We start from the raw sequence: 13,022 nt of genomic DNA on the forward strand, positions 1-13,022 counted from the left end.
GTACCCCTTGCTAACACGGAGTCTGCAGACTCCGTTCCTGAGCACAGAGAGCTTGATTCTGTCCCCAGATTGACTGTTGACTATAGCCGCCAGATACTCGATTCTATACAAGCCCTGTTTGATTGAGATGAGAACTTCCAGCGGCCAAATATTTATCTCGGTCCCCGCTTTATAGATGTTGAACTCGCTCTTAGTGAAGAGATTCCACCACCTAGGCCGGATACTCAGAGATTTCAGCGCGATCCTCGTGCCTTCATCTAGATGAGGGTCGAATGTCGTAGGCTTCGTAGTATCCGTAATATAAAGTTGCTTCATGTTTCTTCTAACAAGTAACATGAGCATTTACAGCTATAACCTCAAGGCAAAGTACAGCTCCAACAGAGTTGAATGGCCTCTCGGTATAACTAATCTAGAGCACCAAGACCTCTACGTGTCTACCGAATCGCACATCCTCGTGACCTTCCCCGAGTTCACGAAATATCCCATTAAAGTCCCCACCAATCTGTTGAACGACTCCGTGAGTGTAAATTGGGCGGGCCAAGCCCTTGGCTACTGGTACATCCAAGTGAATTTCGCATGCAATTGCGCTAGCACCGCCTTGGGTATCTCTAGCAAGCATCTAAAAGGCTCCATGCCTCTCATCAACAGCATCTTCAATTTCCATGTCTATTACCACATGAGACATATCCTAGCGAGAATAAAAGTACCATGCCATACGACGACGGCTTCTCGCAGTACGAGAATCCCTACTCCATATCGGGTTATGCTCAGATTTGCCGTAAATATGGTGCCGACTCCAATGCTATTTACAAGTTCAAAGCTCTCATGTCCTCTCTCACAGATGGTAGGTGGTGGCCTCAAGTTAATGGCGATTGGGCCAAGTTTATCATGCCTACAAGTCAAGGTCTCACATCGGCAGGCCTGACGAAGCTTAGCGAGAGCATTCGCGTCTACGTGATCTTGCTACTGGGCTCTCAAGCTGATGCCAAAGCATCCCTTATAGGCTTCAACGCTGACAACTTCACAGCGAGACAGATACTCTTACAGAAATTCGAAGCCATGGTACAGCGCGGGGAGAACGTAGGCCACGACATCACCGAGTTTCAAAAGGTGCTCCAATATGCAAGAACGCCCGTGAATTTTGCCGTAATACACCACGTGTACATGCTGCCATCTGATATAAACCTACGTATCGGTAAAATAGTAGGGTATAACAACAACATCTTGATCGGTATACGGCTCAACCTAAATAACAAGCCCCTTGCCACACAGCCTCGGGGTTTAAAACAAATCAGGTCACTACCTTGGCAAGAAATATCGGAGGGAGGTTCAACATTACCCCGATCAGGTACCCATGATGACACCAAGGCCACATTGGTTACTGCAGGAGTAGGCCTCATCATAGCCTATCTCTGGTTGAGGTAAAGGTCTAATATGTTTTGTCAACATACTAGATCATTTACGACTTCTTACCACCCTTCCCAGCCCTCCCGACATAAGCCACAACACAACTCCAAAGAAGAACGAGACTACGCTGCCAATGATTCCTGGTAGTGCGGCACCCACTTTACCTGCTAGATACTACAAGAATTCCCGAGTCTTTCCAGCTGTCTTTGTACAAAACCCTTCCCACTTGCTGCACCTCCTGCAGCAGCAGCTCCGCCTGATTCGCCTCCTGTAACGGCGAGAACGATGGTTGAAACAAGTAGACCGACAGCCGAGACGATACTCGCTATAGTCAGGCCTTGTTCGCTGAAAAGGGTTTTAAGCTCCTCTCAGCAAAGACATATCCTCTCCAGCGATTTTCATCAACTCAGACCTGATCTCCTTCAGATTCTTAAAGATTTTAGAGGAAAGTGTCCATCTTTCCTCAATTTATCAATATCTTTCTCAAGATTGGATATATCATTATCCCTTTTTCACCCCAGCCTTCTGCTTCTTGAGCTCTTTCAAACTGCCCTCTTTTGTGGTTTTATATACAATAATCTCAGCCCACAGCTTTGTAATATTATTCTGCAGGTTTTCAATTTCTAGCTTTATTTTCTTCATATCGAGGGCTCAACGCCTTCGATGCCTGCAAATGAGGCATTGACAAAACCCTCTACGTCATTTGCAAAATTCTGAATGCTATCTATGGTTTCCAATGTATTCATATCGAAGCTCTCACCCCCCTTATCAGCCTTATCCTGAACATCATTTAATACAAGTACATTAGCTTCAATCATAAGGTTGTGGGATCTTGTCTTACTACCCTTGTTTGGTGTAGTATAGTCGGTAAAACCCATGGTACTCATACGCTTCTGGCCTAAAATTTTCATGAGCTCTCCAATAGTTGGAAATTGACCATTTTTCGATGTGAGTTGCCTTTCAGGCAATTTTCCATTGGCACTCACAATCTCACGCATAAAAAGTTGTCCTGCTCTTTCAAAAACTAAATCATTATGATTGCCCCCGAGATCTGGCATAAGCCCCAGATTATCCCTAATTTTCGTGTATAAGGTATCAACCCTTGATTTAAGAAGTTCCATCGCAGCCGATCCCGTAGCTATGGTGTCCTGTTGGAGTCCTGACGTTGAGGCCCCCGGTGTTGCCGGAAGTTGTTGTGCTGATGGAAATGCAGCATCCGCATCATCCCCGCTTCCCTAATCCTCCGCTGTGAAATCGTCTCCTTCGTATACTGGATTAATCGGCATTTATTCAAACTCTCATAATGGTACTAATAAACATGGACGCAACTGAGCTTGATCCATATGCAGAAACGAGGACTGTGCTCTCCATAAAGAGGAAGAGACAGCGTGTGAAAGTATCGCACACATCCAGCACAAGCAACCAAAACGAGGACTTGTACGTGGACATTCCTAACATGGGCATGAATAATGGTATTTGGACCGGCTCCCTCAAGCTCCTCTTTGACCTTGAACTCACAGGGACCAACTCGAAGCGCACGATCGTTAAGAAAATTGGTAAGGCCCTGGTGCGAGACTTTCGCATCACGCTAAACAGCAGAAAGGTGCAGAAAATTAGCGACCACAGCACCCTGGTAGTGTATAGGGACCTTTGGTTGCCCAAATTTGAACGCGAAAACGACTTGAACCTTGAGGGTTTTGGCGAGTCGGATGGTGCAACAAGACAACTCCAAGTGAAATCTGCAGCAAAAACTGGAAACGATGAAAAGAAGGCCATCGCGAAGGCGTACGGCAACACCTTTTGCATGCCCCTGGGCAAAATCTTCGAGTTGACGAGAGATTTTCCATTCTATCAAGCGGACCTGCACGATAGACTACAGTTTGTGTTGCACTTTGTGCCATATAGCGCAGTCATCAAAGATGAAGGCACACCCTCGTCAAGCTCTACGACAGCTAAAACCTGCTGATGCAACTTACAAAATTAGCAATATTGCTCTCGAGTTTGACAAGGTATACCTAGGCCTGGCTAGCGCTATGGTGTCGAGGTATTCGAGGCTAGCGCTGCCGTATGAGCGTGTACTCCGAAGCAAAGTGGTGAAAATGCAAAAGGCGGAAACCAGCTACAACCTCCAGATTGATACACTAGCAAAGTCTTTAAAGGGCGTGGTGCTAATATTTCAGGACCCTCCCAAAGTGAAGCCATACTCTGGCGTAGACGAGACGTTCTACAATCCCAAGATTGAGAGGATTGTGATCACTGTGGAAGGTCAACCGAACGAACTATACAGTCACACCATGCTACCCAAGGATCATTTCAAGCAAGTTGCGAGGCTGTTCGGAGGTGCGCACTCGACAGTGACAATAGGCCAGTTCTTCAACAAGAGATATGCACTCTTCATTGACTTTAGAGTATCCATCGATAACAAGCTGCACGGTTCGGGTAGACTCTTGCAAAGGCTTAGTGATGGTATAACACTTCACATGACGAAGGAGGCCGATGGAACCGGTGATATTACATGTTATGTATACTTGCTCCAATACGTGCAGATGAATATTTTGGATGGTAGGCTGGAAAATGTAATGTACTAAAATAAACATGGCGACCTTTGCAATCATGGCAGGGAGAGCGTTGATTAACGCGCTTGCGTTCAGCAAAAGCAATTATCTGTTCAGTAAGCTGTCGGGCCACGGTGAGGAAGCGAGGAAGCGGTATGGTAAGGCTGTGGAACAGCTGAATGCTGCCCAAGCACAATGGATCTGGGACAGGCAAGCCTAAATCAATTGGTACAACAAGCAGCGTAAGCTCAAGCGTCAAGCGGGTGAGAGCTTGAAAGAGCTCGATGAAGGCATGGGAGAGTATTATATCGCGACAATCGAAAAGGCTCCAAAGCTCTCGGACTATTATGTACCGTCCAAGCAACAGCAGGACGGTGAACTGACGTTCGTCGTAGGGTTGCTGGCTCTACTAGGTTTCGTCGCGTACAAGTTCGTCTAGCAGCTCAACAGGAGTTATATGTAAGAACATGTATAATAAAGACATGTCAAAAACGAACGTTGTTACGGATGAAGAAGCAGAAAGGCTTAGCAGTATCTACTGTACCCCGGAACATCTCTGGACCTGGCGCAAAGCTATCCAACTGCTAGCTGACCAGAGTAGTCTATCCAAGAAGAGGGTTACTGATTGCGTTACTCGTCAACTTGCTTGACTCAGACATACTCGAGGGCCTAAGGGCATCGACTACCCACATTTCAACATTACGAAGCCCAATGAGATGCATCAGTTTGATTTGCTCTACATGCCGCATGACAAACTCTATGGTAGCACCTACAAATACATTTTGACGGGTATTGATGTAGCTTCTCGCTACAAAGTAGCGAGACAATTGAAAACAAAGAAAGCCCGCGAAGTCGCTGATATAGTCGCTGATCCAGGACATTTACAAAGCCGGACCTTTAAGCTATCCGAAGAATTTCCAATGCAACAACGGTAGTGAGTTCAAGTCAGATGTGATAAAACTTTTAGAGAGCAAAGGGGTCGAATTAAAGCGAGCGACTATGAAGTACCACCCCACTTTTACGGCTTTTGTAGAGAGCTACAACAAATTGCTCGCGCAGAGATTATTCAAGCCCCAAGATGCTCAAGAGCTTGCCTCTTACGAAACTAGTACCACATGGGTCAAGCACTTGTACATTATCGTGAAAAGTCTCAATAATACCAAGACTGCTATAATCGACATGAAACCTTCGAAGATCAAGCTGGATGAACTCCCGCTTACAAAAAGTGAGCAGCACCCGGAGGAAAAGCCTCTACCAGATGACGGCCTATACTTGTACTTGCTACAACCTGGAGAAGAGCATGGTGATACTAAAAGACGCACGACCGACGCTTGGTGGAGCAACTTGTGGTGGAGCAAGAGAACGTATAGACTGGACCATATCGTGACAGGTACGAGGCTGTTACACTATTTGGCGGATGTTGAATTGATGCTAGTACCAGAGGGTGTTGAAGTACCTCCGGCGCATGTAAAAGAATGGTAAATTTGTTGTTTTTGTTGTAGTTAACGTGAACCTGTGGTTCACGTTAATACCTACCCGAGCAACACTCCTTTAATCATCATCCTCATCATCGTCGGAGCCATCATCCTCATCGCCGGAGTCGTCATTAAATGGATGAAGGCATGTATAATCATAAGGATGAAGGGTGTAGACTGGGTAGCCATAGACGATTCCCTTGATAACATTTGGCTCGCTATCAAGGTCAATGATGTCAACCAGTGCTCTGTCCTCTATGGGGAATTTCAGTATTTCGCTAATTTTCTCCAAGTCTGTGAGATCCGAGAGTCTCATGTCCTTATCCCTGATGATCTTGCAGCAGAACATGCCCCACTTCTTTACCCTCGAATCAACAAAATGCAGGCTCTGTACATAGGCTTCCATTTTTCCCTTGATATTTAACTACCTTTTAACGTACACCTGAAGTGGTCAAGCAGCATTATCATGCGTGTTTTTGTGAGTCCTGGACTAACAAAACTGTGACTTAATCTTCTTGCGCTGGATCACCCAGATCGTAAAGATCATCTCGAGTAAGGTCAACAAACTTAAAGTGGCCATATCTCTTCTCCACATGACCTTCCTCCTCCAATTTGTATAAGGTGTACATACGGTTAGGATTGTCGATGACGACAATCTCTTCAGAGTTTGAGAATGCCTTCTTGAACCATTCCTTTCTGGTGGGAATATTACATCTTTTAACACTTGCACGGTAGTACGGGAAGTTATGGTACTCGTCATCCTCCTGTGCGGTATGTTTGCGATAAATTAAGGTGACGTGGTCCTGACTTGGGCCTTGCGAGTGTGGTACGAAACCTCGAAGCGCTTCAAGTTCCCGGGACTGTTCCACGAGATCTTCTTTCAGGAACTCAATATCCTCGTTAATGTAGTCAACACATTCCTGTCGTTTTATCAGGTCATATTCAAGAGCCTCAATTTGCTGTTTCTGCACTCTAATCTCCCTCTGTAATTTCTCGATACAAGACATTTTTACTTGTGATATTCAAAGTATCACAAGTATGCCAAATGGTCCTAATATTTCATCATGTAGTAGATTAGGGCAAAAGCCAACGACGAGCAACAGGTGATTAAAGTGATCCGGTCGTCGCGTTTCTCCCTCATCTCATAGATGTAGAGATCTACTTCCAAGTCCTCGATTGTTTGCTCCAATTCCCGGATCTCCTCCCCAAGCTCCTTCTGTAATTTTTCGACACAAGACATATTTATTTGGTTAAGAATGGTTGCAAAATGCTCCAAATCCTGGGGTGCTCCAGTCTCACGTACAGGCAAGAGTGCTTGGACTTGCTCAGCCTTGCCGTAATTGCGTCCCGGTCGTTGATCATGTTGGTCTCCTCATCTACCAGCTTCAGGTCTGAACGCTCATGGGGATACCACATGAACAACTGCTTCTTTTGTCGGCGAAGGTTCTTGGGCAAGGCTGTATACGATTGCGTTAACAACCATAAGCTATGACGTTTATGCCTCCCACTGATAGCGAGCTCAAGCAGGGGTTGTTGACGCTTATCCAGGCTCTCGTCAGCTATCATGTCGTCAACGATGAATAAGCTCTCTTCACCCGCTAGAAGCCTCGATAACTGTTCTATCTAATCGAACAGCTGATCCCCGGGATCAATAAGGAAGACGTAAGGGTCTTGTCATAGCGAGGATCTCTCCAATGATCGAAATTCATTGGTTAATTTTTATGAATTTCGATCCTCTGCAATTATATAAATACATGCGCAACATCATTTTACTTTGCCCGATGATGGGAGAAGGATCTCCCGAAACGTCGCCTACTAAACTATCATGTTCAAGAAATGATAAACTTTCCACAGTAATATCCATATTCTTGACGAAGAAGCAATGACCCTCCAGCATACCGAGGTCGATCGTGTCTGGCCCCTTCTTGTACTGGTTTTGCCCATAAACTTTGATGTGTGTGTGGATGTGTCACATGCTATTGCACGCTTCTCATTGAAAGGCCTGCAATTGAAGTGTCGACATGAATTATAAAGTCTGGTCTGGATTTTATCAGCTTAGGGAAAAACATATACGCCCCAGTTATAATATAGATGTAAAAAATGATTATAACATAGTATATAAGTAAGCAATACACAAATCTTGGAAATAAAGTTTGAAATAAAATAGTCTATTATTGCGGTCGGAATGTTCTCCTTCATTGCTCTTTAATGGGGTACAAGCAAAACGGCGTTAAAATGTCGCAAAATGGCAAAAATTAAGCAGTATCTAAAACATATTTCCTGAAATATGCAGTATTGTAGTTATGAAGGTTTCACCACAAAAACATTATGATTACGGCATTTGTACACCACTTCATAGTGGCTGCTTAACCTGAATACTGGCCCGTGATTGGTTCAACCAGTGTTATGACGCGAATCCGACCGCAAAAATGGCTTATCACCTGCATTTTCTAGCCTGTCAATTTGCGATTGGGGTCTGGAAATATAAACACCATCATATCACGATGAAGCATGTCTAGCTAGCTATATACTATATGATGGGGTTAACTGTATCTAGGGACAAGTGATTTTACAAAAGTCTGAAAAAATATTTTGTGAATGCTTAGGGAATTTACCAAGCATGTTCGACAAAGTGCCCAAGCTTTCAGATAAAAAATCCGAAAGTTACCGAAATGGATAATTAAATCCCTTGTAAAACTAAAGAATTAAGGGCTACCTACGTCCAGTTGGCTAACTATTAACACAACTAAAAACTTTGCTTTTCTGGTAGCTATAGCTATAGCTTGGTGACTAGACAAGGACATATGCATATCAGCTAAAGAACACAACACCAGCCAGCTAATCGAAATACAATAATTCTTACGTTCTACGAAGTATACTATAATATAAAGTACTCTGGAATTCCCACCAGAATAAAATAAAAACCCAACAAGCACAGTCAAAGGAGATCTCTGTACAACCAGAATTCAAAATGCTTTTGGTCATAGACCGAAGCGTTGGCCAAGGAACGTAGAATACTAGAAGGTCGTGAAGTTCAGATAATCTGCAATCCGTATTCTTACTAGTTGTAAACGAAACAAAGCTTTTCTATTGGCTTTTCAGTCAATAACAAAAAAATCAACAAAAATAAAATAAAATAACAATCATAGGGTCCGCGCAAATATTATAGCTTAAAGCCAAAATATCACAACCCAGTGCGTCCAGCCTAGCTGCACTGTCTCTCCCTGTATCCCTCAAGGCGATTTTAAAGATTCCGCCTTGCGTAGCGGTCGGCGGAAATCAATAAATTTTATTGGCTATAAAAGTTATCATAAAATTGAGGTTCAAAAATTTATGAAGATTAATTCAATCTTGATGGGTGCAAATGAATCTGATGAAATAGGCATCTATGTAATGTGAGAATGTTATTCTGTACTTGAATTATATTTTATCAAAGGCCAATTATTATGAAACATGTTCTCCTTTCTTCAACCTCGAACCCAGGGCCTGTAGCGTTAAAAACGCTACAGGCCCTGAGTTCTGCTGCGAAGATGATGCTAAACTGGAAATTCTTGAACCTTGCCAATCGACTTTGTTTTTATTTTTAAAAGTCTTGTTATAATCAAGAACAGAGTTGCGTCAACACAACGAAAATTTGTGGACGTCAGCATATTTTGCTCACCTAAACAGATACAATACCTACTTACCTAATTTTGCATTTGTGTTCTTTTTAATCAACGAATAATGTATCTGAAAGAAAAATAAATTTGCTTTATTGCATTCTTGAATTGTGATTTTTTACATTTAGCGGTGCGTTTCTTGAACAGATCTCATCTGTTCATTTGTAGTAAAAATAAATTTTGATGACGTGGTTGATAAAAAAGTAGATAAACAAATTCGTCTAATGCCGCATGTTACGACATGATTTTAAAAAAATTGTAAATAGAGTAGAGTTAGAAACTATTTTTTCAAGGGGCTTTTGCCTTTTTGACATTGAGGCCGTCAAGTAAGCGCCAGCGGCTTTGACATAAGCAACAAACCCTGGAAACGAGGATGCTTTTCTGCATTTTAAGAATCAGTTTAAAACGGAACTTTGCTCTCAATTTCGTACATGGCAATAAAAGTGAAATATCGATCCTTTTCTCAAACTAATCTTAGACTTAACAAGAAACGATCACAAGAAAAAGATGAGAATTCCTAGATTTATAAAGAAGCAAATTGATTTTCAATTTGTTTACACATTTTTTTTATTTTAATTTTTTTTAAAGGGTGGATGTACTTATATCTTATATATTAATTCCCTTGCGTGAGTAACTACGTAAGTCCACGACACGCAAATCAGGGGTCACTTTCTTCCGACGTGGCGTAAATAATTTAATTTTATCCCCGGTTTATCATGCACGTGCCGTATCTCACGTAAACAAGTTGTTTTACAACTGCAAATAGAAAACCGAAGCGAAGAAGGTTGACTTTTTTTCATATCTTTTGTACTCATTTCCACAAAATTAAACCTGAAAAAGTTATTTTAAACAAAGCATTCCAATGTTTACTCATCATGAGGTTAGCTTGAGTATATTTCTTCTTCTTTTCCATTTTATTGAAACCAATGTTTTTTATTTTTAAACGTTTTTATTTGTTTTGTTTTTATTTTATTTTAAATATAATCATCAAAATAACGAGGATAGTTTGAGAACATGGAGGCTGAAACGAGAACATACTATTGTTTTAGGAACAGCGTCTGTATCCTAAACCATACAAGAGCCTAAAAAAGAAAAGACCGAAAAAGATAAAGCTTAGCACCTGCCATTAAATATTAAATATTCACAATTTAGTTCTGTCACGATACCGCCGTGCAATGTTTTGCTGCCTTGCTAGTTCGAATCTCCCTAGGAGACGTTTCTCTAAAATAAAGCTTGAAAAGAAAACTAGAATAGTTAGTTAGTTAGTTAGTTAGTTAGTTAGTTAGTTAGTTGGTTAGTTAGTTAGTTAGTTAGTTAGTAAGTAAGTTAGTTAGTTAGTTAGTTAGTTAGTTAGTTAGTTAGTTAGTTAGTTGTGGTATATTAGACAAAAGTTAAGCTTTCGACACAAAAAGTGCTGACATCAGCCAAAATTCATTGCAGCCATTTTGTTTCTTTCATGAGGTACTATAAGTGTTCCAAGTTTCATTCAAAAGTTATAAAGGGAGTGCGTTATCAGCCCCCCTCCCTCCGCTCGTCATAATAACTTCGAAATACTAATCGGTGGCCTGTGAAAAAATCCACGGGTTAGCCTGTTTTTTTATACTGCATTGCGTGCCTCTCACTACTTGCGGTGCTATTTTGCGTGACAGACAGACAGACAGATGTATACGGGTATTATAATATAGACTAGCCGTTAGTCCGTGAAAAAACCAACGGGGGTTTGCCCGTCCTTTAAATTTACCCGTCGTAACAAAGTGGATAAAAATATATCGCAATAGATATTTGTGTTTTCCGTAGAATGATTCAACGGGGTTCTGTGCGGAAACAGACAGACGGAATACGGTTATTATTAAAAAGATACCCCAGACCGAATAGAATAAGTAGTTTTTTGTGTCCAGTTTTTTAACCATCTGTATAAAGAAAAATATGCTCAAATATTTACTAAAATTTAGTATGATAAAACTAATAGTAAAAAACTAGTATTAAGCCCGTGGAAAAATCCACGGCTTCGCTCGTACTTTATATACCGCATTATATACCGCGTGTCTCGCTACTTAGAGTACCATTTTGCGCAGAGAAACACTGCTATTATAATAGAGATGGTCACAAATGCCAAAAAGTAGAAGCGCTGTTAGTCCTTTTTCTTTTTAAATGGTGCACTTTCATCAACTGATCGAAAAGTTATTAAAATTTTCGCTTTTTTAATCCCCTTTCTTTATTTTTACCTAAGCTTTTACAAGAAGCAAACTTCAGCAACAATTATTTTTTGTGTTAAAATTAGCCGTTGGGTTATGGAAAAAAAGGATGAGAGAAAAGAGGCAGAGAAGAAGAGAGAGAGCCAGATAGAACCAGAGAAAAACACAGAACAGATTTTCTACTCATGGTCAAAATCACTGAATGTTTTAAGATGTCTAATGTTCTTATCATTTTTCATATTATTGTAGTTGTGTAACGTAACTATGTATCTCTTTTTATCTTTTGGTTTCTGATGGAAAAATTTATTTAAGTTTTGATTCTAATTAAACAATGCATTTTTTCTAAATTACAAAAACATCGAAACATTCATCGTGCTTTCTACCATTGAACCATGAGATCATTGACGTCTGGAAGGGCGTTTTTCGCCAATCTAAAGATGTAAATTTTAAAAAAAAATTCATTCAGCGCCCACGATGGGGCAACTCGGGTAGCCATTATATAAATCGAAATTCATAATTTTTATATATAGCCCCCTCCCTTCCCCTCCTAATATTAAAATTGTGGTTACGGCACTGGTATAGATGTTACAATAATTCTTCCAATATTGAAAATGTTATCTCCATACATAAATACGAGGCTCTAGCTACATGCCTTAGTTAAAGCTTCTTAATTGGTGATAGATTAGAAAATTAATAATTTACGACATCTTGTTACTACAATAAACGTTGTTTATGCCGGTAAAGGGTTATAGTGACTTAGAAAAAGACTCACTTTTTTGCTGCTTTATTCTACTGATATTTGGTTTTAGGTTGGGATAAGAAAAACAAAAATTATTAGAATCAAAAAAGTTATTAGAATCAAAACTTTACAGATACAAAATAACGCTATTCAACGGTCCTTTTGCACAAACAGATAACATGTTTATTTAACTTCTTTCTCGATATCTGTAGCCGTGGCATCTTCTATATCTTCTATATTGACGACACCTTCCAACATCATTTAAATTATCGCTTTCTTCATCATCATCATCGTCGTCATCGTCGTCGCAATCATCATCATTTGATACTGCATCATCATCATCATCATCGTCATCGCAATCATCGTCATTTACAGGATCATCCGCTTCGTATTTATCTAGAACTAAAAGATATCTTTCTTACGAATTATCTCCTTTGGAGAGAAAGTGGAAAAGAGTTAGAAGTGCTTACCAGAATCATCATTGTCTGCAAACTGTTTAGATTCAATAGGCAATGCTACATAACAAAAAACAAAGAAATAATTAGTTTTCAAGCTTTTAAAAAAATGTTGCACAGATATTAAGTTGCAGATTAATGTTATGCTGTAAACAATCAACCAAACAAACAAATAAACAAACAAACAAAAAGACAAACAGACAAACAAACAAATAAACAAACAAACAGACAAACAGACAAACGAAAAAACAAACAAACAAACAGCTTACTGGCAATAATACCAAAGAACAATGTTAAGAACAACAATGCTAGCTTCATGATGATAGGTACTTCTGCAGAGGTTGGAACCAACTTGTTAGCAACTCTTAAAGTTGTCTTATTTATAAGAATTGATCTTCCTTGTTATGAGTAATAAACTGCGTTCTTGGTTTACCAAATTTTGTCTAATTGGAGTTAATAATTATATAGTGGGATTTCAAGTAGGAGGATTTTTTATATATTTTCTTTGTTTAAATAGTATTGACATCATTTTTAAGG

This window comes from Hydractinia symbiolongicarpus, chromosome 2 (assembly GCF_029227915.1).
Source record: "Hydractinia symbiolongicarpus strain clone_291-10 chromosome 2, HSymV2.1, whole genome shotgun sequence".
Taxonomy (NCBI): domain Eukaryota; kingdom Metazoa; phylum Cnidaria; class Hydrozoa; order Anthoathecata; family Hydractiniidae; genus Hydractinia; species Hydractinia symbiolongicarpus.